Source organism: Microcaecilia unicolor, chromosome 3 (assembly GCF_901765095.1).
Source record: "Microcaecilia unicolor chromosome 3, aMicUni1.1, whole genome shotgun sequence".
Lineage (NCBI taxonomy): Eukaryota > Metazoa > Chordata > Amphibia > Gymnophiona > Siphonopidae > Microcaecilia > Microcaecilia unicolor.
In genome coordinates, this window is record NC_044033.1 from 488,366,009 (window position 1) to 488,394,004 (window position 27,996).

General features: G+C 42.7%; 1 protein-coding gene and 1 long non-coding RNA gene across 2 annotated transcripts in view; both read left to right on the forward strand.

The window, feature by feature from the left end:
* Nucleotides 1–27,996, forward strand: part of BCKDHB (branched chain keto acid dehydrogenase E1 subunit beta) — a 551,902-nt gene that overhangs the window by 500,978 nt on the left and 22,928 nt on the right. The window lies entirely within an intron of this gene.
* Nucleotides 6,066–27,828, forward strand: LOC115467256. Its single transcript, XR_003941670.1, has 3 exons — nucleotides 6,066–6,160; nucleotides 7,578–7,580; nucleotides 27,791–27,828. It is a non-coding gene; the product is annotated as an uncharacterized LOC115467256 (long non-coding RNA).

The window sequence follows — 27,996 nt, forward strand, 5'->3', positions numbered from 1 at the left end:
GAAAGTCTAACCACGAGGTTGGATGGTGTGGGGACGCGCGTAGGAGACCTCGAAACGCGTGTGGCGGCGTTGGAAGATGATGGCCGTGGATATGGCCCTGACATTGCGACCCTTACAAAGCAATTAAAAGAAAGCCATGAGAAACTGGAGGAGCTAGAAAATCGCTCTCGCAGGAATAATATCCGAATAGTCGGGTTACCAGAGTCTATTCCAGAACGTAACTTGACCTGCTGGCTTGAGAATTGGCTTGCAAAGGAACTCGCGCTCTCAGACACCATAGGCCCGTTCGTGATAGAGCGAGCCCACAGAGTAGGCCGCAAGGCAGAACAGCAAACAAGGCCAAGAATAGTAATGGCCAGAATTTTCAACTTCCGCCACAAAAATGAAATCTTACAAGGCTTCCGACTGCGGAGAGGATCTTTAATACATGATGGAAACAAAATTCTAATTTTTCAAGACTTTTCAGCAGAGGTGCAACAGCAAAGACGCAAATTCCACCCGATATGCTCTGCCCTGGCGCAGAAAAACATAAAATTTACCTTGAAGTTCCCAGCCACCTTAAGAGTCTTAATCAAAGACAAATGGGAATCATTTCCATCAGTTCCAGTAGCTACAGCGGCAATAAAAGAGGCCGGATTGATGGAAGCTACCTGAAAGTTGGCTATCAGTCCAGGGGAGCAGCTGAAGGCACTAATGTTGGTAAGCGAGGGCATGGACTCACGTCCTGGAGTGATCTCCACATCCATCTTCGAGGTTTAGGGGATGGAAATTGGGTGTTTATGGTTATGGGGAAGGGATAGATGGGGGGAAAGGCTAGGGGGGGAGGGGGGGGGTAAGATTTAGACACTATACATCTTGGCATAAGAGATTTAGAAAGAAGAGGGGAGCAGGCATCATATGTATGATACAATTTACTGTAAACGCTAGATATGATGGTTAGAATTGTGACATGGAATATAGGGGGAGTAAACTCCCCAATTAAGAGGGCGAAAATCCTAACAGCTTTACGGAGACATAGGGCAGACATTGCCTGTTTACAGGAAACGCACCTAAACGATCTAGAACATGGTAAGCTGCAAAAGATGTGGGTGGGGGAGGTGTTCTCGGTGCCTGCGCAGGGGAAGAAAGGAGGAGTGGCCATATTATTTCGTAAAGGGCTAATATACAAAGCGGTACAGGTAGCGGTTGGAAAGGATGGAAGATATATCATCATTAAGATATGGATGCCAGGACAGGAGATAAGGCTAGTGGTTCTCTACGGACCGAATAACTATGACCCAGCCTTCCTCCGGAATTTAAGAGGGAAATGCGTTACCAAAGGAAGAGAGAAATTGGTAATAGTGGGAGATTTCAATTTAGTGGTAGACCCCCAAATAGATTGCTCAAATAGCACCTCTGCCCACTACATCGGGCAAAGAACAAAAGCTATGTCCTCTTTTATCAGGGATCTTGAGTTAATAGATATTTGGAGAACCCTACACCCTACAGAGCGAGAATACACACACCGGTCTAGGGCGCATGGTACGCAATCCCGACTAGACTATATATTAGTGGAACAGACAATGTTCACGCAAGTGGTGACGGTGGACATAGGCCCTGAGGAAATCTCAGACCATGCCTTTGTGTGGGTGGACCTGGAACTCCAGACAGATCGGGAGGGATACCGGGGCTGGAGATTTCCAGCCTACTTGTACTCAGACCCCAAATTTGCACAATATTTAGCGGCTAAGTGGGAGGACTATGCAAAAAATAATGTGCAGCATGTGCATACCCAGCCTGCCCTGTTCTGGACGGCTTCTAAAACGGTTCTGAGGGGAGACATTATTGCTTACTGTAGTAAACGTAATAAAAATAGAGCTGCAGGCATTTTACTATTAGAGAAAAGACTTAAGAGAGCCCAGAGAACACATGCCCAAAGGCCGACATCAGACACCCTAGACGCCCTCAAATTCATTCAAGCCACATTAAATTCCCTGCTACACGAGAAGGAAAGCAGATCCACCCTGCATTATAAATACAGACTGCATAAATTTGGGAATAAAACTGGCAGGTTACTAGCCAGAGTAATTCGGTCGCAGGGAGGTCCCAGGGCAGTGACCACCTTGCGAGACGCAGCAGGGAATTTAAAACGAGATCATGGGGAAATTGGTCAAATATTCACAGAATATTACTCCAAATTATACAGGACACAACAGGCACCCCAAAAGGCAGAAATGGTAAAATATATTGAGGAAGCTCAACTTCCCAGATTAACAGACCATCAAATAGAAATGCTAAATGCCCCGTTGACAATAAAGGAGCTGCAGCAAGCGGTGAAAGCATTGAAACTCAGATCAGCCCCAGGCCCAGATGGACTTTCTGGCGAGTATTACAAACTGCTTCCTCCCAAAGCAATAGTACACCTTTTAAGTTACTATGATGCAGTGCTTGGGGAGGGCTGTTTTCCACCTTATGCTAACACAGCTTTAGTGACACTAATTCCCAAACTAGGGAAGCCGATAGAACAGCCAGGGTCATATAGGCCTATATCTCTACTAAATGTAGAAGTAAAGCTCCTAGCGAAAATCTTAGCAGAACGTCTCGCGGGGTGTTTGCCTAGTATTATTGGACCTGAGCAGGTGGGCTTTATAAAAAAGCGAAGAGCAGTCCATAATGTACGAAAATTGTTACTAGCGATGGCACTATGTAAAGGAAAAGAGGTGCCGGCGTGGGTGGTTAGCTTGGATGCAGAGAAGGCTTTTGACCAGGTGAGTTGGGAGTTTTTATTTCAGGTGCTGGCACACATAGGGGTAAGGGGCTGGTTTGCGGGAGCGGTCCAGGTCCTCTATACAGAGCCCAGGGCTAGTGTGATGGTTAATGGCAGGAAGGAGAGAGAGTTCCCCATCTGTAGAGGTACCAGGCAGGGCTGTCCGCTTTCACCATTGCTATTCATACTGGCATTGGAACCATTATTAAAACACTTACTCGGTAATGAAGACATAAAAGGAGTGGAGATGCAGGGCAGGCCCTTGAAAGTACTCGCATATGCAGATGACCTGTTACTGACGTTGACAGACCCTAATACCTCCTTAGCAATAGTACTGAGAGAGGTGGAGGAGTATGGCATGCATTCTGGGTTCAGATTAAATTATAACAAATCAATTATACTTCCATTGAAAGAGGGGGAGGGGGGCAGGTGGGGAGGCCCCACATCCTTGCAATGGACCCATGATCCAATCACATATCTGGGTATACAGTTACCTGCAAATTTAGAAGCTCTATATAAGGAGAATGTTAGGAGGTTATTGGCAGAGACGGAGGAGAAGTTGAGCATGTGGAGATCACTGCCCATCACGCTTATGGGAAGAATTGCCCTTTACAATATGTGCATAATCCCCAAGTGGTTGTACGTGTTCCAGACTATACCACTATACTTGAAAAAGACAGACGAGAGAAAATTGAATAACATTACGCAAAGATTTCTCTGGCAGGGGAAGAGAGCACGCCTTCCATTGTCCACCTTGACGATCCCAGTGGAGTACGGAGGACTTGGTCTGCTAAGTGTGAGACAACTGACAGTGGCATGTGGAATGCGGCATATAAATGACTGGTACCGAGGGACGGAGGAGTTTTCTAATACCGCACTGGAGACACAATTGGTACCCCAAGTGCACTTCTCTAACTACTTGCACGTGGGACGAGGACCCATACCAGAGGTACTGAAATACTCAGGGATAATGACTTCGGCTAAAGCGACGTGGGCTTGGATATGCCGGCTACACAAATTCCCCGCAAGGGTGACTCCGTTCCGGTCCATCTGTGGAAACAGAGACTTTGCGCCTGGAAACCTGTACGCGGTATTCCACAGATGGAGACAAAAGGGAGTGGAATACCTGTTGCAAGTGCTCACCTTGGAGGGAACGATAAAGCCGTTTACAGAACTGCAGAGGGAATATGGTCTGGAGGAGAGAGACAGATTTCATTACTTGCAACTCAAACATTATATTGGAACTCTGCCATGGGAATGGCTGGCAGAAGATGTGCAAGAGGAGCTGGGGACGGCATTTTCTCTGGGGGCGCAGCAGGAGGTGCCCCTAGCTTACCATCATAGGCATATCCGAGATACAGCGGCGGAAGTGGATTACTTGCGACTGGCAGAAAAGTGGAAAGAGGACTTATTGATTGACGTCACGGAGGCGCAGGTAAAAAACACATATTCTATCCATCAGACGTTTATCCAAAGCAGTGAGTCAGTGGGAAATACAATACAAATTTGTGATGAGGCTGTATATTGCCCCCCGAAGAGCTTTTCATTTGGGAGTGTCTCCTTGGGGCGCCTGCCCCAAGTGCGGAGGAGAGGGGGCATCATTGGGACACATGTTCTGGAGATGCAAGATAGTGGAGAAATTTTGGAGAGATGTGCTAACGTATGTTTCCAGGATATGGGGCTCACAGTGGACATATGATGCTGCCCTGCTGTTTGGATGTCCGAGGCTAAGGGCGTCTAGACCCAAAGGATTCGCGACATTTGTGTCGAAAGCCACCATCGTTGCCAAGCAAGTGATCTTGGCAGAATGGATAATAAAGAATCCGCCCACCCGGCAGGCATGGAGAGTCAGGATGCTATACCTAATGCGCCTGGAACGCCAAGAACATTGCACCCTGGACTCGGCAGCGGGGCAGAAATTCCAACAGTGTTGGGCACCCTTGTGGCAGACCCTTACGCCAGCGGCCCGGAGTCACCTGTTGAACCTCTAGAGACTGTGTGGACAATAATACAATGAGAGACTGATGCTTAGATGCTTATGCTAATGGGGGAGTAAGGGGGGTAGAGTTAAGGGGAAGTTTGGGAAAGGGAGGGGGTGGGGGGAAGGGTAAGGGTAAAGAATAAAAGTTGTAACCAGATGCAAGATAATCAAGTAGAATGCAATTTCGTAGTTGTTGTATCCGTACATGTTTGAATTGTTGGATGGTCACTGCGTGCTATATTGTTTTGGTTGTTACAATAAAAAAGATTGAAACATAATCATTCATTTAAGTTAAAGTAATACATTATGCATGTTTTTTATTTGTATGTACATTTCTTTTTATTGTTTTTCAAACCACATGTTAAGTGGTATTTATTGCTTATTTTATAGGCTTTTTGTCATTTCAAATAGGTTTTGTATTTAATTTTACACTAGACATAAGTGGGAGCGTGCCAGGTGCCCTTGACCTGGATTGGCCACTGTCGGTGACAGGATGCTGGGCTAGATGGACCTTTGGTCTTTCCCAGTATGGCACTACTTATGTACTTATGTACTTATGGTTTTAGAGCAATGTGTGTTTTTTAAGCCTTCTACTCCCTGTGACGCTTGATGATGTCATTGAAATGCACCCAATATGGCCGCTGGAACACATAACATTTTAAGCATTTTTCTAGAATTTTTCACCGTCAGTTTTTAATAAAAATTACATTTTTTAGAAGGGCACTACTCAGGGGATATGAATCTGTGATTAGTTTCAAAATTTATTTTGTATCAAAAATGCCAATTTTTTAACGTTTTTAAACTTCCGTTTTAACATCACGCAGCAAGTTAAAAAATAAAGAGCACACTAGCGTCCCCCTTTTTTATCCACAAGGATTATTTTTGCAGATGTTTGAGACTTGGATTTTTAACCACTAGAAAGGGATAATTCAATACTACCTTGTTTCCCCGAAAATAAGACACTGTCTTATATTAATTTTTGCCCCCAAAAATGCGCTAGGTCTTATTTTTCGGGGAAACATTGGGGTTGGATCGGGGTTGGCCTGCCCGCCCTCTGTCGCTCCCGGAACTAAACTTAAACACCTCCTTTCACCTTCGCAGCAAGCAGCAGCAGGGCAGGCCACTCCTTCCTTCCGTGTCTCGCCCTCGCCTGACGTAACGTCCGCGAGGGTGGGGCATGGAAGGAAGGAGAGGTCTGCCCTGTTGCTGCTTGCTGCGAAGGTGAAAGGAGGCGTTTAAGGTTAGTTCCGGGAGCGACGGAGGGTGGGTGGAGGGGGGGGCGGCCCGGGGGCGGCCTTGTCCGGCTCTCGGCGGCCCTGCTTTCAAACAAAAATTTGCTAGGTCTTACTTTTGGGGGAGGCCTTATATCTACCAATTCAGGAAAACCTCTACTAGGTCTTATTTTCGGGGGATGTTTTACTTTCGGGGAAACGGTATAGTGGGCAGGATCCAAGATGGAAGACTCCTGCACAGACATATGAAGCTGTTGCTCTGCCATCGGTGATTAATGAATTGCTGAAGTAAGTTTAATTTTCTTTTTTTTTCCCTTTCCATTTTAATTTGTCACTCCAACACTGCCTAGGAGTTGTACTATCTGCTGCTCACATCAAAGTATAGAGCTTTTAATTTATGTTTTACTTTGTCACTCCAGCACTGCTCAGGAGTTGTATTATTTGCTGCTCACATCTGTCCTATTCAGCCATAGAGTTTTTTATTTTATGTTTTTATGCTATTCCTCTAGGTCATCTTGGATGCTCAGTTTTACTACCAGGGCTAAGTCTTGTCTGTCCCTGGCTAGGTATGTCAGTTTGGTTTTATTTGAATTTATGTTGCTCTGGACACCTTTTATCTTTTTAAGCGTCTTATGTGTGCATATGTTTTTTAATTAAGTTCCTTTTATTTATTAAATATTTATTATATAGATGTTTTTACTTTGTAAGCAAATACGTTTTTATGTATGTTGTAGTTGTTTTTATATAGTTTTTCATTAGTTGTTTATGTTTTACCCCTGATGCAGCCTGTTTGGCGAAATGTGAGAACTTTGGAATTGTTTAAATAAAGACTCTTTGGACTTTACAGTGTCTGCTTTGGTGTTACTTTTCTCTATTGTTGCAAGATACATACAGACAGACAATCAAAAGCCCCGCGCTGTTCCAAACAGCGCTGTAAAATAGTGCTGGAACAGTGCGAGGCTTTACCGCACCGATGATCAGAGATAATTGCATGCAAATTTAAGCACGCAATTATCTCTGATCATGGGGTAGAAGTGTAGGAGAATTGTGCCTGAGCATGCGCTCAGCACAATCCTCCTACACTTGTTTGACAGGTCTGGGGTGTCAAAAGCCCAAACCTGTCAAACACAGGGGCTGGAGGTCCATGGGACCACCAGGCCCCAACTACCCCTGCCCCAAGCAACAGGACTGGAGGTCCAGTGGACCTCCAGTCCGCCCGACGATCCCCCTCCCCCCCCAGGTGCAGGGAGGGCTGGAGATCCGGTGGGTCTCCAGCCCCCCTATCAACATGTGCAACCAGTCCCTGGTGGCCCAGTGGTCGACCAAGCCTCCCCCCCCCAGCAACAGGGGGCTGGAGGTCCGCTGGACCGCTGGCCCCCCCTGACGATTCCCCCCCTAGGTTCAGAGAACGCTAGAGATCCGGTGGGTCTCCAGGCCCCCCCCCCCAACTCCCCCAGCAAAAGGGTCCCTGGTGGTCCAGTGATCAATACGCCCCTCCTCTCCCTCCCTACCCCCCTATCTTGTGGGTCGGAGTAGGGACGTAGCCTGCCTCCCTCCTCTTCCTTCGATGCTGCAAAATGGCGACGCCCTGCCCAGTGTATCCTAGGGGTAGGGAGAGGGGGTGGTAGGCGGGGGGGGCAGATTGATCACTGAACCACCAGGGACCCTTTGCTGCGGGGGTTGGGGGGTTGGGGGGCTGGAGACCCACCGGATCTCCAGCCTTCCCTGAACCTGGGGGGAATTGTAGGGGGGGGGGGGACCGGCAGTCCAGCGGACCTCCAGCCCCCCTGTCGCTGGGAGGGGCTTGGTCGCCCACTGGGCCACCAGGGACTGGTTGGTCACCCACTGGGCCACCAGGGACTGGTTGCACATGTTGAGGGGAGTTGGGGGGGGGGCTGGAGACCCACCGGATCTCCAGTCCTCCCTGAACCTGGTGGGGGGGGGGCCCGGAGGTCAGCTGGACCTCTAGACTCCTGTCGCTGGCAGGTTTGCTTTGTTGGGGGGGAATGGGGGCCTGCCAGCATGCAAATGCATGCTGGACAGGTCCCACCTGTCCTCCCCAATGATCTGCAAACCCTAACACCAGTTCGGAGCTGGCGTTGGGTTTGCCGCGGCCAGCGACCCAATCTTTGGCGAGCTAGTCGCTGATCATTGGGGATGAATATGTTTAGCCCTGTTTAGCATGCATTTGCATGCTAGTTGCGTTCAGAGCCCTCGAGCGTGTTGTTTCACGTACTCGAGGGCTCTGATCATGGGGCAGTAGCAAACACCGGCGCTAGTATGCCGGTGTTTGCTTCTGATCATCCCCCAGATAGTGCCTCTTGTTTGATCTGGCTAAAGGAATTCAATTCCTCCAGCCTGTTGGCTGAATCAGTCCGAAGTGCGAGTTTAACTTCCTGGAGCATTTGCTGTAGATCGTTTTTTATCAGTGGAACAGGGTCTAGTTGAGATGGAGAAAGTTCCATCTCTGAATCTGGTGAAACATCATCATCCAAAGGTAAGAGAGCATATGGGTTAGTCCCCACACTCCCTCTGCTATTTTCCTCACACTGTTGTGCAGGAAAGTAATGTATAATCTCTTCTGAGTGTTTCTTCGACATCTCTCTTAGTAATAAATCGTTCCACAAAAAGCACAGCAAAGCACGGCTTAAAACAGGTTATGTGCAGGCAGAGACCAGCAAATTACACAGACAGAAGCAATTTTCATTTTGGTGCACATCCATTTTCAGCAAAAATTTAAAAAGGCATTTTAGGTGCGCTGAAAAATGATTCTGCACATGCCCAAAACACGCGTCTACACTACTGCAGGCCATTTTTCAATGCATCTTGGTAAAAGGACCCTTGAATTTGAAGACATTCCAAGCTTTTAAAATGTATATAGAGTGGAATTCCGGTGATGTCATCTGGGCGATGGCGCTGATGACTTTGGTGCTGAAGATTGGGTTGTTTCAGTTCTTCCTACCGTCTTGAACGAGTTTGCACCTCGTGACATTTTCAATGCTGACGAAAACGGTCTCTACTGGCGAGCGATTCCTGATGGAACACTTGCATTCAAACAAGCCAAAACTACAGGAAGGAAAAGTCGAAGGACCGACCGACGATCCTCCCTTGCTGCAATATGGATGGGAGTGAGAAGTTGGAACCACTCGTCATTGGAAAGAGCAAACAGCCCCATTGCTTCAAGAATGTTAAGCGACTTCCTGTGTCATACGAGGCTATTGCAAATTCATGGATGACTGGGGGAAATTTGGAAGCAGTGGCTAAAGAAGTTAGACACTAGAATGCGGGCACAAAAGCGTCAGATTTTGTTGCTTTGTGATAATTGTGCTGCACACAGTGATGATGTCAGGCTGTCTAACATCAAGGTGGTCTTCCTGCCACCAAACACTACCTCTCTGATCCAACCTATGGATCAGGACATAATAGCCAATTTCACAAAACATTATTGGGCTCTTGTGCTACATCGTCTGATGAGCGTTGTGGATGACCAGACTGGCAAGGATAAACGTTCTGTTGAACAGGCTCGTAATCTATCACTGTTGGATTCCCTACATATGCAGAAAGAACCCTGGAATCACTTTACACAGGCAACCATTGTTAAGGATGTGGCAGCTTTGTTAAGGATGTGGAGAGGGACGAAACAGATGCAGCTGTTGCAAACGCGTCAGACGAACAGGCTATTGACATACCAGCCGGTGTTACTGAAGAGGAGTTTCATCACTACGTAGCTGTTGATTACGATCTACACTCACTATAGTAAATTTGGGTTCAGAATAATTTATCTTTTTTTATATATATATATTCACTTTAAAAAAATGCTAAAGTGTTTTAAATTGTTTTAAATGTGCTCAGACCATACCGTTTACACCCATTATATCCCCAAGAGGAATATGTGGTGGTGTCACACTGGAACCATCATTGCACATGTGATGTTCCACCTCCTAATATTTGTGTATGTACATACAGCTGCGCCCAAGTAGATCTTACTCACCGATGTATGCGTATATCTATAATACATATGTATAAGTCATGAACTACTCACATTAAATATTGTTAGACTTGTATTATAGATATATGCATACATCGGTGAGTAAGATCTACTTGGGCGCAGCTGTATGTACATACACAAATATTAGGAGGTGGAACATCACATGTGCAATGATGGTTCCGGTGTGACACCACCACATATTCCTCTTGGGGATATAATGGGTGTAAACGGTATGGTCTGAGCACATTTAAAACAATTTAAAACACTTTAGCATTTTTTTAAAGTGTATATATACAGTGGGGGAAATAAGTATTTGATCCCTTGCTGATTTTGTAAGTTTGCCCACTGACAAAGACATGAGCAGCCCATAATTGAAGGGTAGGTTATTGGTAACAGTGAGAGATAGCACATCACAAATTAAATCCGGAAAATCACATTGTGGAAAGTATATGAATTTATTTGCATTCTGCAGAGGGAAATAAGTATTTAATCCCTCTGGCAAACAAGACCTAATACTTGGTGGCAAAACCCTTGTTGGCAAGCACAGCGGTCAGACGTCTTCTGTAGTTGATGATGAGGTTTGCACACACGTCAGGAGGAATTTTGGTCCACTCCTCTTTGCAGATCATCTCTAAATCATTAAGAGTTCTGGGCTTTCGCTTGGCAACTCGCAGCTTCAGCTCCCTCCATAAGTTTTCAATGGGATTAAGGTCTGGTGACTGGCTAGGCCACTCCATGACCCTAATGTGCTTCTTCCTGAGCCACTCCTTTGTTGCCTTGGCTGTATGTTTTGGGTCATTGTCGTGCTGGAAGACCCAGCCACGACCCATTTTTAAGGCCCTGGCGGAGGGAAGGAGGTTGTCACTCAGAATTGTACGGTACATGGCCCCATCCATTCTCCCATTGATGCGGTGAAGTAGTCCTGTGCCCTTAGCAGAGAAACACCCCCAAAACATAACATTTCCACCTCCATGCTTGACAGTGGGGACGGTGTTCTTTGGGTCATAGGCAGCATTTCTCTTCCTCCAAACACGGCGAGTTGAGTTCATGCCAAAGAGCTCAATTTTTGTCTCATCTGACCACAGCACCTTCTCCCAATCACTCTCGGCATCATCCAGGTGTTCACTGGCAAACTTCAGATGGGCCGTCACATGTGCCTTCCGGAGCAGGAGGACCTTGCGGGCACTGCAGGATTGCAATCCGTTATGTCGTAATGTGTTACCAATGGTTTTCGTGGTGACAGTGGTCCCAGCTGCCTTGAGATCATTGACAAGTTCCCCCTTGTAGTTGTAGGCTGATTTCTAACCTTCCTCATGATCAAGGATACCCCACGAGGTGAGATTTTGCGTGGAGCCCCAGATCTTTGTCGATTGACAGTCATTTTGTACTTCTTCCATTTTCTTACTATGGCACCAACAGTTGTCTCCTTCTCGCCCAGCGTCTTACTGATGGTTTTGTAGCCCATTCCAGCCTTGTGCAGGTGTATGATCTTGTCCCTGACATCCTTAGACAGCTCCTTGCTCTTGGCCATTTTGTAGAGGTTAGAGTCTGACTGATTCACTGAGTCTGTGGACAGGTGTCTTTCATACAGGTGACCATTGCCGACAGCTGTCTGTCATGCAGATACGAGTTGATTTGGAGCATCTACCTGGTCTGTAGGGGCCAGATCTCTTACTGGTTGGTGGGGGATCAAATACTTATTTCCCTCTGCAGAATGCAAATAAATTCATATACTTTCCACAATGTGATTTTCCGGATTTAATTTGTGATGTGCTATCTCTCACTGTTACCAATAACCTACCCTTCAATTATGGGCTGCTCATGTCTTTGTCAGTGGGCAAACTTACAAAATCAGCAAGGGATCAAATACTTATTTCCCCCACTGTATATATATATATATATATATATATATATATATAAAAAGATAAATTATTCTGAACCCAAGTTTACTATAGTGAGTTTAAGGTTTAACTTGGTTGGTTGGATTTGATCTTCCTGATTTTTTTGTAATTGATTACGATCTACAAACAGCTTATGACAACATGCAGGCAACGGCTGATGATGAAACAGATGATGAAATGAGCAGCGAGGCACATGCTGACAAAATTCAACAACCTCCTGTCACTTTTGCAAGAGCACTGGAGAGTCTCAACACCGTGCGGCCTATCTGGGGGCCACTGGATGTCAGTGCTATGACAGTTTTTACCATCTGGCAGACGTAGTCTATGGAACTCACAGACACAATAGTGTATAGAGGACTATCAGTGATTACTTCAAGTAAGCCTAATGTCAGTTAACAGATACTGTATAACGTCAGTTAACGAAGACTGTATACTGTATGTATAATAAACAGTACTGTACATATGTTTATCAGATGTCAAGCTTCTTTGGGTCACAGCAGTTAAGTGGACGCTCCGGTTAGCTGCATGCATTTCTTTGGTCCCAGACCCTTGCACTTAAGCGGATTGCACTGTACTTATTTTTTATACTGGTTTTTAATTTTATTTATAGCTAATTTATTAAAATGTTTTTATGGTTCCTTAACATTTAGATATACTCCAGAAGAAGGCACTACTTGTGCCGAAACAGGGTACCTTGTAGAGTCTTCCCTCAATAAACTTAAATTTCTAACATTGAACGTCTTCGGTCTGTTTTCTGAAGAGCCTGGTTCTGTTCCCACTCCTCTTCGGCTCTTGAAATTGCTCATGGGGCATCGTTGTTCTTTTCCACCTTGGTGGTTTTGCGGCTTCTGATGCTCTTACATCTTCTTCTGTAAAGACCAAAGCAAAGAATTCATTCAGTCTCTCCACTATGGCCTTGTCTTCTCTGATTGCCTCTTTTGCTCCTTCATGATTTAACAATCCCATGGATTCTCTTGCACGTTTTCTGCTTCCGATGTACCTGAAAACATTGTTACTGTGAGTTCTTGCCTCTATGGCAAGCTTCTTTCCATTTTCTGTTTTAGCCTTCTTTGTCAATGTTTTGCATCTAACTCACCAATGTTTATGTTGCTTCTTATTTTCTTTATTAGGGTCCTTTTTCCATTCTTTGAAGGATGTTCTTTTGGCTCCAATACCCTCTTTCATGTCACCTTTTAACCATGCTGGCCGTTGTTTTCATTCTTTCCATCTTTGTAAATATATAGAATACATCTGGTCTGGGCTTTTAAGAAAGTATTTTTAAACAATGTCTGCATCTGATTTAAAGTCCTAACTTTTGCTGCTGATCCTTTTAGCTTCTTTTTAACCATTTTCTCATTTTATCATAGTTGCCCTTAAGAAAATTAATGCTGCTTCAGTAGATTTCCTTTGTAGCTTCACTCCAGATATTAGCTCAAGCTTGATCATGTTATGATCACTGTTTCCCTTTGGATCCAACAACATTACCTTTTGTACTGTGCCCTGGATTCCACTAGGGACTAGAGCTAAAATGGCTCCCCCTCTAGTTGGTTCCTGGACCAGTTGCTCCAAGAAGCAAGTCATTTATTATGTCTAGGAATTTTACCTCCCTAGAGCTCCCTGATGTAACATTTATCCAGTCAATATTGAGGTAAATGAAATCACCCATCATTATAGTGTTGCCCAGTTTGCCAGCTTTCTTAATTTCTGTAAACATTTCTTCATCTGTTCATTCTGTCCTGGCAGACGGTAGTACAGTTCTACAAGAGTACTCCACATATGGAATTTCTGGACATAATGATTCCACAATGCTATCTTTTTCATGTAGAATGTTTATTTTGTTTGACTCAATTCCCTCTTTAACATACAACACAACTCCCCCTCTAATTTGATCCACTTTATCATTGCGATGTAATTTGTACCCTGTAACCACAGTGTCCCATTGATTGTCCTTCTTCCAACAGGTCTCTGAGATGCCTATTATATCTACCTCATCATTTAGTGCTGTATACTCTCTCCCATCTTATTTTTTAGACTTCTAGCATTTGTATCCAGACACTTCAAATTGTGTTTTTTCCTTGCATTTACAAGCTGTATCTTGAGAATCCAATTGTGCAGGTAGTCCCAGAGGACTAGATTAAAAACCACTGATCTGGAGGGAGTGGGATTTTGAGAGGGGGGAAATGCACTCTATGGTGAGCAACAGAGGATATGAAGGAAGAAGAATCTCTAGAAAGAGAGTGTTGGGGATGAGGAGGTGGTGAGAATGAGAAGGGTAGAGTTTCTGGTGGATAGGCAGGGGTGAGAAAAGATGACGGGCATGTGGGGAGAGGTGGGAGTGAGAAGAGGGTGGAGTGTCTAGGAGGAAGTGTGGAGGAAGAATGAAGTGTGGAGATATGCGAGGATTAGGAGAAGGGAAGAATATCCATATGGGCTGAGATGAGAAAAGAAGAGCAGATGAACTGAGAAGGGTATGAAACAGAGGGGAAGAGTGGCTGGATGGACTTGGAAGGGGGTAATTGGTTGTGTAAATAGTAAAAGAAAAACAAAATACCTAGACAACAATGGTAGAAAAGAAAAATATTTTTAATTTTTAGGGATGGAAATGTGACAGCTTTGGGAAATGTTCATCTCTCCTATCTGTGTTTTGCATAGTATAGGAATACGTGTACTTTGTTTCCTCTTTTACCAGTGTTGCACTGCATATAAAATCCGGCTTTTCTGGGGTGGTCCATTTTAGTTTTTTTGTCTGCCTGTTTGCTTTGGAGTGGAGGAGTAGCCTAGTGGTTAGTGCAGTGGACTTTGATCCTGGGGAACTGAGTTCAATTCCCACTGCAGCTCCTTGTGACTCTGGGCAAGTCACTTAACCCTCTATTGCCCCGGTACAAAATAAGTACCTGAATATATGTAAACCACTTTGAATTTAGTTGCAAAAACCTCAAAAAAGTAGTATATCAAGTCCCATTTTTATTTCCCTATTTGAGATTCAACATGGAATGTTGCTGTTGCTACTATTTGAGATTCTGGAATGTTGCTACTTTTTGAGATTCTGGAATGTTGCTACTATTTGAGATTCTACTTGGAATGTTGAGATTCTGTTGCTACTATTTCAGATTCTACATGGAATGAATGTTGCTATTCCACTAGCAACATTCCATGTAGAAGCCTGCCCTTGCAGATCAGCAACGCGGCCGCACAGGCTTCTGTTTCTGTGAGTCTGACATTCTGCACGTACGTGCAGAATGTCAGACTCACAGAAACAGAAGCCTGTGCGGCAGCATTGCTGATCTGCAAGGGCAGGCTTCTACATGGACTGTTGCTAGGGGAGGAGTAGCCTAGTGGTTAGTTCAACAGACTCTGATCCTGGGGAACTGAGTTCCATTCCCACTGCAGCTCCTTGTGACTCTGGGCAAGTCACTTAACCCTCCATTGCCCCGGTACAAAATAAGTACCTGAATATATGTAAACCGCTTTGAATGTAGTTGCAAAAACCTCAGAAAGGCGGTATATCAAGTCCCATTTCCCTTCCCCTTTTAATTCACATTCCCTAATTTTTCATTGGGTAAGTGTCAGTCCATGTTCTCTGTGTGTGAGTGAGTTCAAGGATTCTGCTAGCATGTGGTTCTGCTTATTCTGTTTCTGAACTGTCAAGTTTCCCAGTTCCAGGAGGGTTATTTTAGGCCAGCCCTAGATTTTTGACAGCCCCATCCTGTTATATTGTAGAACTGGCACCCTGATTCCTCTGGATAGAAACAGAGACTACGAATATCACACTGTATTAGGATATGTGTTAAAAACCAGGACTGATTCCCTCCTGGCACTAGGTAATTGGAGAGCTCTGCTGTTTTTCAGTAGTATGAGTTTCAGTTTTAGTTTATGAGAGTTGACATAGCTATAGTGTGGTAATTTTGTTATATTTATGTATTTATTTGTGACATTTATATCCCACATTATCCCAAACAAGTTTGAGTTCAGTGTGGCTTACAATAAACAGTATAGGATACATAACAAAGAATAATGCATAAGAAAGTAATTTGGTGTAAGAATCCAATTTTATCATAAATATACTGAATGTTTAATATTTAGAAAATGTATTATCAATGAGAAATTGTACATGAATCAAAGAGAAAGTTAATTGTAAATAGAGTAATAACCAATTCAATTCAAATAATGTTTGAGATATGGTTGTTCTTTGTGAGGGTTTGTTTGAATAGGAACGATTTGAAGATTTTTAGGCTCTTGTACAAAGCAGCGGTAAGCAGTAATACATGCTCATCATAGCAAAAAATGGCATACTGTGGGACACACTAAGGCGTCCCACAGTAATTTTGCCATGATCAGACACTACCACGTGCTAAAAAATAGCATTTATTTTTTGGCGTAGGGGGCAGAGAGTGAGTGCATTTTGTGCTGTTTGGTTAGTGCAGTACATTATTATTATTAGCATTTGTATAGCACTACCAGACGCACGCAGCGCTGAACACATGACACAAAGAGACAGTCCCTGCTCAAAAGAGCTTACAATCTAAATAATACAGACAGACAAGACAGTTACGGGTGAGGGAAGTAATGGGTGAGAAGGAAGGAAGGGACAATTGAGTAGTGGCTAGGAGCTAAAAGCAGCAGTGAAAAGGTGGGTTTTCAGCATAGATTTGAAACAGGGTAGAGATGGAGCTAGACGTATAGGTCCAGGAAGTCTATTCCAGGCATAAGGTGCCAAGAGAGAAAAGGAACGAAGCCAGGAGTTAGCAGTGGAGGAGAAGGGGACGACAAGAGAGATTTGTCCAGTGAGCGGAGTTCACGGGAGGAATGTAGGGAGAGATGAGAGTGGAGAGGTAATGGCACACCAACCGATTAATGCTTGTATAGTGTATGAGCCTTACACCTACATAATGGGTGGCGGTAAGGCCTCACACTAATCTGTTTTAATGGTAATGCGCTAATTAGCACATGGCCATTAATACAAAAAAAATTGGAAATTCGGCCATTTTGGCCATGTAAGGGGCGCACTAATGCCACTTTTTACCACTGTTTGGTAAAAGGGCCCCAAAGTGTCTGTGTTGCTGTTCCTGAGTGTGATCCACAATTAGAATTTTTATATTTTTTTGTATCACCATTGTTGGTGAATACGGAGTATGTTTTACAGAATTGGAGATGCAGGACTTATATTGCGATTCTGTCCAATTCTCTATAAAACCCAGACTACTCCCATTTAGAGAAATTCACTGAATGATGCTAACAATTGTAATAGCAGTTTACAGGGTGGTTGAAGGCTTTCCTTATCCATAGAATATCCTTGAGACTTATTCATGGGACTTGTATAAGGGCTGCCCCTTTGAAAGATGGGTTGCACTTTTTTTTATTGTCCCAGGTGGAAATGCAAGGAGGATGCAGAGGCCTCTTAAAAGATGGAAATCTTGGGATATGGGCCCACCATTGCATGTTGCCATGGACAGGAACAGTGAAGTTGTCAGCTGCACCAACACAAATAAAATAATCATGGGATGGTTCTTGGTTACCTCAATTTAGTGAATCCTGAAGTGATTTTACCTTAGTAAAATAGTGCATTATGGTGCCGTTTTACCACACTTTAGTAAATTACTACTTTTTTTTCAGTTACATATGATGCTTGCAGTTAAAAGTAAAAGCGGAAGCGAGATGCAAATGATGATTCCACAGTAAACCAAATGAAACAGCAAACCTAATCATGTAAAAATTGCATCATCTTATCTTAAATTTTGCTGCTCAGTGAATATAGCCTATGAGAACAGTGGAGTTGCCTATGTTCGTTGAATGGTTATGTTGTGCGGCCAGTCAGAACGGTGAAGCTGTTGGTCAACAGACATATGTCTCTACCACAAAAGACTACTGGTCATCCCAAGGAAAATTTTACTATCAGTTCAATGGACAGAGTCTTTAGAAAGAAAGTCTACTTGTCTGGCCTTAAGACTGAAGAGTTCCCACACATTTGACATTCTTGCATCAGTTCTTGCAGATATCAGTTTGCCATCAGACGAAAAATTAGAACAACTTTGTGAAAGCCTTCTTTGTAATTGGACAGCATCACGATGATAACGAAGATGAAGGTGATGATGCAAGTGATGAATTAGATAGCACTACTTCTAATGCAGATGATAATGGCATGATAAAGTAGTCTTTGTTATATGGAAGTCATGAGTTTCAGAGATTCCCTTGATTAAAACCTGCAGACCCAGTCAGAAGACGACGGTAATATTGCAGCTTTGCCTGATTTGAAGGAACTTTTTATCAGACTGAGCAATCCACTTTCCGTTAGTGCAGTTGTTGAAAACCTTTTCAAGCTGTGCTGGATTAATGACTCACAAGCACACTCACATGAGCGACAGTCATTTTCAAAAATTTAGTTTTACAAAAGGCAAACCCCCCCCCCCCCCCCCCCCACAATTTATAAATGGCGTCTTAAGTTGTGTGTGCTAATTTGGATGCTCAACCAAGTTGTGCACACAACCTAATTAACAAGCCACTCAGCACCGATAGTTGGTACTTAACCAATTAGCAGCACTAATTGGCTTTAATTAGAATTTAGCACACAACGCTCTAGGCGTATTCTATAACGTGATGTGTATTAATTGTAATGCACACATCCAAAAAAGGGGGCACGGCTGTAGGCATGATATGAGAGGGTAATGGGCATTTCAGAAAACTATGTGCACTATTATGGAATATGCCTAATCTGTGCTTAAGTTAGGCGCAGGTATTTAGGCCTGGTTTTAGGTGGCCTAAATGGGTACGCCTAAATTTTAGTCAAGAACGGTGTGTGAGCATATTCTATAAATTACACCTAACTTTAGGTGTAGTTTCTAGAATAGCACTAAACGCATGGTTTTTTGGCACCAGTTTTTAAGGTGCCATTTATAGAATTTGGCCCAAAGTGGATTGAATTGTAGGGCAATGAAGTTGTTGAGATAAAAATGTTAACAATAGTTGCACACAGTGTAGTTGCAGTACTTTTACTTTTTCTTCAAAAAGTATTATATTAGGCCAGTGGTCCCCAAACCTGATCCTGGAGGCACTCCAACCAGTCAGTTTTTCCAGGATATCCACAATGAATATTCATGAGATAGATTTGCATGCAGTGGAGGCAGTGCATGCAAATCTATCTCGTGAATAATATTATGGATATCCTGAAAACCTGACTGGCTAGGGTGTCTCCAGGATCAGGTTGAGGAACCACTGTATTAGGCAATAACCTTGTTACTTTCACTTTAGTAAAAATTTTAATGTGCTCTTCACTATACTTTTTAATTTTACTTAAGTATTCAAATATACATTTATTTTTACTTAAGTACGCTGACCTAGTACTTTGAACAACACTGCCCATCTTTGACAGCCCTCTATAGTATTGATTTCAAATGGAAGATTCAGGATAATGAATATTTCATTACACTGAAATATAGTTTGAATAGTTATAAGGGTTCATCAAATGCAAGTATCATGCAGTTTACCAGTTCTCTGTATATGCTAATCTAAATAGAAATTTAAAAAAACCCCATTGCGTTTCTAGTGAAGTTTACAGCAATTTTTTTTTTTAAGTTTTTCATTCTAGTTATGTTGATTTTGATAATCACATAAACCTGAAAGGAGTAAAAGTGTCAAGAATAAACTGAAAATAACTTAAAAAAAACACAACTGTCTTTATTGGTCAAGGACTGGAAAGGATGTTTCCTCTGAGAATGAATCCCTTACCATCACTCCTGAGTGAGCAAGAGTCACATCTGATCGTTGTCCTCCTCGTGAGGTTCTAGTGCACCACCTACAGAAAACATTTGGAATCAACTGGCCAGGAGACCAGAACTTGAATATTATTTATCATCATGATTTGTATAGTGTGTACCAAAGGGGTAATTCTCAAAAGGTTGCCTAAAATTAGGCGCTGGGATGATGGTCATTGAATTCTTTAATGGCAGTTGTATGATCTACTGCTTTTATGGAATACTAGTGTAAATCCGCAATTACATGCCTAACTTTAGGTGCAAGAACTTAAGCTACCTCAGTTACTGGCATAAATGATTGCACCTAATTGTAGGCAGTTGGGAATGTAAATGCTAGTATTCTATAATCCACATGTGTAACTGCCTGACACACCACTGACCTGCTCATGCCATTAACACGTGAGCATTTAACCAACACCTGTTTTCTAGGCAATGGAGGGTTAAGTGACTTGCCCAGAGTCACAAGAAGCTACAGTGAGAAATAAATAAATAACATACCTTTAATTACACGATAAATTCTGATTAAAATTTTAATCAAAACATAGTCCTATTTAGAACTAAAAGAACTGTGCTTCAACAAAAAACTTCCTAAGGTCACTGGTGTTTTGGGAGCTACTTTATATACGCAGAATTCTGTAACTGTAAAAGTGGAGGTTCTGACTGAGCTTGGCAGCTCTTATGTGGAGGGAGACAATTCGCCTCCCTCCCCCCCCCCCCCCATGAAAAAACAATACGTAAACAACCTAACATCATTAATTGCGAGGAATAATTTAAAATTGCCATGTTATACATTCATTTTGTTTCTAAAATCCAGGTGGTTTAGTTTGTGGTCAAAGATTCCACACCTATGTGTCTATGTGATGAGGAAACAATTGAAGGGCTGATTTCCCAAACCGTCTAAGTCCAATGCAGCTAATAAGGACTTATAGATGATTCACCACTGGAGACGTGAGTCCAACAGTCTTTATTATATCAGAGATAACAACCCGACATAGGCCGTGTTTCGAGCTCTGATAGTTTGTATCCAGCATATTCTGTTTGGTGCTACGTGATCAGTGAGTTGACAACACATATACAAGTAGGACTCTTCGTTTTGCATTCATTACTTGGTGTATTTATTGACCCCTGATGCAGACGCTTTTTAGCGTCGAAACATGGCCTGTGTCGGGTCGTTATCTCTGATATAATAAAGACTGTTGGACTCACGTCTCCAGTGGTGAATCGTCTATTAGTCTCTACTTTTGCCTTCTGTGATTCGTCATCGTAGAGAACTTTTCCTGTTCTATATTTTGGCTAATAAGGACTTAGCAGGTTTTGGAAATAAGCCTTTCAATTACAGGTTTGACTTCTGAAAGAGCTGCCCCTTTGCAAACCACAACTTTTACTCTGCATGATCCGTGGTTCTCAAGAGATTTGTAGCGGCGTACACTAGCAGACTGCATTTCCATTAGCCTTTCTGCCCATAAGGGTGGGATAGTACTTGGTTGCATTCTTCTATGCCAGCCTTAGACTACTGTTGGTTAACATTTATATTTATTTATTTGTTGCATTTGTATCCCACATTATCCCACCTATTTGCAGGCTCAATGTGGCTTACAATGTATCGTTATTGGTAGATAATAGATTGGAAGATAACAATTAGCGTTATATAGAGAACATGAATAGCATAATAGAACTTAAACAAGTAGTTATAAGAAAAAAACACTTCTGATTATAGGTAAGGTGGAGATGTGTTACATTTACAATTGCTGATCTTTGTGGTATGCCTTGTTGAAGAGGTGGGTCTTCAGAGATCTACGAAAGTTAGTTCATAAATAGTAACGTATAGTAACATAGTAGATGACGGCAGAAAAAGACCTGCACGGTCCATCTAGTCTGCCCAACAAGATAAACTCATATGTGCTACTTCTTGTGTATACCTTACCTTGATTTGTATCTGCCATTTTCAGGACACAGACCGTAGAAGTCTTGCCCAGAACTAGCCCCACCACCCAAACAACAGCTCCGCCTCCCAGTCTCGGCTAAGCTTCTGAGGATCTATTCCTTCTGCACAGGATTCCTTTATGTTTATCCCACGCATGCTTGAATTCCGCTACCGTTTTCATCTCCACCACCTCCCGCGAGAGGGCATTCCAAGTATCTACCACTCTCTCCGTGAAAAAATACTTCCTGACATTTTTCTTGAGTCTGCCCCCCTTCACTCTCATATCATGTCCTCTCGTTCTACCGCCCTCCCATCTCCGGAAAAGGTTTGTTTGCGGATTAATACCTTTCAAATATTTGACCGTCTGTATCATATCACCCCTGTTTCTCCTTTCCTCCAGGGTATACATGTTCAGGTCCGCAAGTCTCTCCTCATACATCTTGTAACGCAAATCCCATACCATTCTCGTAGCTTTTCTTTGCACCGCTCATTTTTTTTACATCCTTAGCAAGGTACGGCCTCCAGAACTGAACACAATACTCTAGGTGGGGCCTCACCAACGACTTATACAGGGGCATCAACACCTCTTTTCTTCTGCTGGTCACACCTCTGTCTATACAGCCTAGCCTAGGTGATAGGGAAGATACTGGAAACTACAGGCCGGTAAGCCTCACTTCGGTTATTGGAAAAGTAATGGAAGCGATGCTAAAGGACAGGATAGTGAATTTCCTGGAAGCCAATAAGTTGCAAGATCCGAAACAACATGGTTTTACCAAAGGGAAATCGTGTCAAACGAATCTCATTGAATTCTTTGGGTGACTGGAGAATTGAATCAAGGACGTGCTATGGATGTAATTTACTTAGATTTCAGCAAAGCTTTTGACACGGTTCCCCACAGGAGGCTCTTGAATAAACTGGACAGGCTGAAGATAGGACCTGAAGTGTTGAACTGGATTAGGAACTGGTTGACGGACAGAAACCAGAGGGTGGTGGTGAATGGAATTCGCTCGAGGAGGGGAAGGTGAGTAGTGGAGTGCCTCAGGGATCGGTGCTGGGACCGATTCTATTCAATATATTTAGTTCATAAATAGTTTTTAAGTTGAGCGGCAATACGTTCCATAACTGTGTACTCAGGTAAGAAAAGTTTGACACATGCATTAGGTTGTATTTTAGACCTTTACAGCTGGGGAAGGGAAGATTAAGAGCTACAAAGTATACACATCACTTTATAGACACGTAAATGACGTAGTACATGTTCTGTGAAGCTTACAATCTACTTGAATCGACACTGAGGATGGATGAACAATGAAAAGTAAATATGTCTCTCAAAGTGTAGTCAGGAAGATACAGCAGCATTTTCCCTTTCTCTCCCGCCTTTGCTTTACCCATGGCTAGTCACAGTGGAATCTGTTATGCAGTATGTAGTGGAATCTGTAATAGGAACTTTAGTTAGAACTGGAATTAAGAAAAACAGCTGCATTTAGGGAAGGCAGGGACCACTACTACTGCTATTATTATTACTTTAGATAAACATCACAGTACTGGCGCATATAGAAGGGATGATACAGATGAACTGTGACAGTCATAGAATTTTTTGGCAGTGGTGTGGAAATGCAAGTTAGGAACTGAAAGCAGCATCAGCATAGCCATGAACGTGGCCAGGGAAGGAGCTTAGTACACTGATTTATGAAGGTTTTTACAGAAATTTGTTGAAATTTCAAATTTCAGGGTTTTCTTTTTATATACTGCTTATCATTATGGTGTCTAAATGGTTTACAGTATTTAAATGACAGATAAGAAGAGGGACTGTAAGACAAAATACAGATTTAGGGAGGAATACTAGAAAATTATGTGATGGGCATTATACAATTATTATTATTATTATGTCATCTTGAGCCAGTCAGTACATAAGGCAGACAGGGGCATCTTCCTCACTTGCTGCTTCTGACCAATTGATACGCAGATCAGTGAGATCCTTTTCAAATGTTTGTTGCCACTTCTGTCTTGGCCTTCCTGGACTCTTTTTTTTTTTTGTTGTTTCCAGTTCATGGCTTACCTTGGTATGCACTGTATACTCTTTCTTTGTAGATGCCTAAACCGTCAAAATTGCCATTGCTGTAATATATTGCCTTTCCTGAGATTCCTGAGATATAACAAGGTGCAAAATTACAAGCAGAAAGGAATACCATAAAATAATAGGAAAGAAGAGAATGTAGAGTTAAAACATTCAACACAGATTATAAGAAAATGAATACAAACCAGATGCTCTTACCAGAATGTCCAAGCAGTTAGATTCGTCCTGAGTGGATGGATGCATTGCTCCTGACTCCATCACCAAAGGTCTCTCAAAAGAAATGGGTTTTCAAAGCCACCTTGAATTTCTTGAAAGAAAGCTCAAGGCGAAGATCTTGTGGCAGAGCATTCCAAAGAGTCAAAGCTCTGTTCCTTGTAAAGTCAAATTGTGCACAATATACAGATGGTATGTGGAGACTACAGTCATTTATTGATCTTAAAACTCTGGGTGGGTCATAAAGAGTGACGGAAGATGAGAGATAGGATGGAATACTGGTATCTAAAGTCTTATGAACTACATGATAATTTTTGAATATGAAAACAAAAAAGGGTGGGAATGACCACAGGAAAACAGACCAGGATGGCAGAACCAAATCCTTTATTCAAATTGTCAAATAACAAGCGCAGAAAGGAACCACTTCTATGGACCCAGCATGGGCTGTGTTTTGGCTGTGAAGCCTTCCTCAGGATCCTACTATAAGGAACTAAAGTCGTATATGGAAAGCTAATTCAAATAAGAAGAGCGCTGAGAGGTGCTATGAGGAGACTTTCAGAGAGGGAGAGATCTTCTCTGATGGAGGAATTATAGACCACATCCTGAGATGAAAGAGGCCCCAACTTCAAGAGGCAAGGGCACAATGCAGGCACCATGAAGGCCTGTCTAGTGAGGTCATTAAATTTGCTAATGACAGAGTTATTCAAAGTTGTAAAATCGCAAGAGGATTGTAAAAGAAACTGGGCATCCAAATGGCAGATTTCGTTTTAATGTGAGCAAGTGCAAAGTGATGCATGGGGGAAAGAGGAACCCAATCTATAGCTATATGATGCAAGGTTCCACATTTTTTATTTTTTTTATTTTTTTTTATTTTTGTTTCATTTGTACCCCGCGCTTTCCCACTCATAGCAGGTTCAATGCTAGGAGCATCGGACCACAAAGCTGTAGCCTGATGCTCCCAGGCATTTCTTAAATGGGCTAACAAAAGTAGCCAAAGACTCAATGAACTGCTCCCGATTCCCACCCCTCCCTACCAAAGATACTTCCCAATTCAGGATCTTTCCTCCCCACCTGTCCCAGAGGGCCCTTCCAAGTCAAGATCCCAAACCAGAAGCCCAACCCCAAATCAAGACCCCCAATGAAAGGCCCACCTAATCTGCAAATACTCTCCTCACTACCTTCCTATAGGGCCTCTTGAGGCCTACCTTGTAATATCCCTGGGGTTTAGTGTTAAGGGATAAATAATGTTCATTATAGCTGTAACACTGCTTGATAGCAATCCCCTAATTCTCTCTTGAGCATCCTCCTAGAATGCTTGGCTATCAACCTGAAGGACATAGCTGGGATCTAGCGATGGAGGAGAAAGGTATTCAGGAGGATAAGAAGTAGAGAAAGATAATAGAGGATAGGAAATGGGAGCTGCATAGTAGACTCTTGTAAATATAAAAAGTTTCAAGTGGGTGCAGAAGTAGATGGGGAGCCAATGTAGTCACATGGTTATAGCATCGAAGGTGGAGGAAGATAAGCTGCAAGGCAGATTTTTGAATAGACTGCAGTGGCAAGAGCTGGTTCAGCATGAGCCGTGCTGGGGTGAGTGGATGAGAGTTCTCATGGTGTGCTCAGTGAGAAAGGAATGGATTATGGTAATAAATAGGAATTTGTGAGTTTATTTATTTATTTATTAGGATTTATTTACTGCCTTTTTAAAAGAATTCATTCAAGGCGGTATACAGCAAGAATACGTCAAACCTAAGCAATAGATAATTATAGTAATAAAAATATTCAAACAACAATGCAAAGTATGTCACAGTATGCTACATTACAATGTCAACAGGAGTTGTCCTTATATGAATCAGTTGCCCAGCACAATATTGCTCAGGTACAAATGAGATCGATCACCATTTGGTTTGTATTACGTTTCCAAGACAACATAATGAAAGCTTACATGGAATAGAATTTATAGCCCTAAACAGAAAGCATGGAGGTCATCTGCAGAAAGCGGCAGTTACAATCCTAAACAGAAGGCATGAAGATAACCTAGATAGAGTAGCAGTTACAACCCTAAACACCTTTGCCAGGCAGGCTGGATGGGCCACTTGGGCATTTGTCTGTCATTATTTACTATGTTGCTGTGTTGTATTTGGTATGAAAACAATCCAGTTATGGTGAACAGAGAACCTTACACATGCAAGATTATTATCCAGCTATTGGAGGTTAGTGTGCTGTCTTGTTCTTCATAATATGTCCCACTCAAGAGAACTGCCATGTTTTAAAATTTGCAAATTAATTGTAAAACATTTCTGATGTTAATAATGAGTTCAACAGTTTACTCTTTAATTCAGCAAGACAAACCAACTCATTTTTGAGGGTCCAAGGCAGGATACATTCCTTTAAGGAAAAGGATAAGTGCCATTTTTTAGCTCATATTCTTGCATATTTCTTGAATAATTTGATAGGGGTTCATGCAGTTTGAATTATCTTAAGACTGTTTTCTATCAGCTAGGTTTATAACTCTGCAAACTCTTTGTAATTTCTTACAGCTTTCATAAAGTTGAGAATTAACAAATATCCGTTCTATCAGCGCACTCGACCAAAGTAAAGACAGAAAAATGAAATCACCCTACTGCTTTTCAATAGGATGTAACCTGCACAAAACAGTTATCTTGTGTGGGGTTTTTTTGGTACATTTGTACCCCGCGCTTTCCCACTCATAGCAGGCTCAATGCGGCTTACATATTATATACAGGTACTTATTTGTACCTGGGGCAATGGAGGGTTAAGTGACTTGCCCGGAGTCACAAGGAGCTGCCTGTGCCTCAAGTGGGAATTGAACTCAGTTCCTCAGGACCAGAGTCCACCACCCTAACCACTAGGCCACTCCTCCAAAAGTTATGATTGCTATGTGTTTATCTTAAGTCTGAGAACATTCTAGTAACCGAATGGTTAATGTGGTAGACAGTTTTAAGACAGATTGGAGGCAAAGTATGGTGCAATTCTAAAGGGAATGTTTACCGACATGGATAATTAGTAGGTAGACCTGCTCAGTAGCAAATACCACTGTGCTATGGACTGCCTGACCAGCACTTTGTTTCTAACTGCTCTGGAAGTTGAGACTTTCTCTCTGCACGTAAGCCACGATTCACAAAGCTGTAATCAGTTTCAGTTGATGCTGCAGTGGAATGCAGTAAGCGTTAGCCAATGTGTGTGCTTTACTGTAAAGATCCGAAGGAAGATTCAGTGTGACCTGCTAACTATGGCCCCCATGCCAAAGCAGTAATGCATACCTTACAGCTCAAACCAATCATACATGGCAATAGCTGATACTTGAATCTACTTGATTTTCAAGGTTAATTACCCATAAAGACTTTCTGAAATAGCTATTTACATATGTAGGTATTGTGCACATGTAAACGTCAATATTTATATGTGTAGGTGCTTCTAGAACACGGGTTCTCAACCCAGTCCTTTGGACCAAACCATTAACACATCCTTTCATGGATCTAGTCTATCTATAATTTGTTAAAGTTTATATCCATTCCACTCACACCAGTTTGCTGCTCTTTCTTTCAGTGTCTGCATGCTCTTGACACACCAGTTCCTTTCCAGCTTTCCTCTCAGGGGTCCTTGCAACATTTTTCTTCATCCTTTCAATATTATTTATTTTCGGTGTCTTGGATATCTTAAGTTGATCTGATGAATTTGGGTAGAGTTTTTTCTTTTCATGATATAAGCATAACCCTAGTGTCACCACAAGTTCTGGGCACCAGCTAGCTCTTTGGGTCAGGTACCCCAAAACAGGGCCACGAACAAAATTTCTATTTTACTGACCTGAGCGCAGTCTGGGGCCAGGCTTGATCCCGGTAGGCTGTAGGGTTTTAAGTCACACTTTTACAGTTTATTAGGTTTTGTTATAGGGGAATGGGGCTTGATATTCCACCTTTCTGTGTTTTTTTTTGTAACTACATTCAAAGCGGTTTACATAGTATATACAGGTACTTATTCGTACCTGGGGCAATGGAGGGTTAAGTGACTTGCCCAGAGTCACAAGGAGCTGCAGTGAGAATCGAACCCAGTTCCCCTGGATCAGAGTCTGCTGCACTAACCACTAGGCTACTCCTCCATTAGCTAACTAGCAGATCACAGCGGGTTCACAATCTAAAAACAAGAGTGAGAACTGGAAAGGAACTAC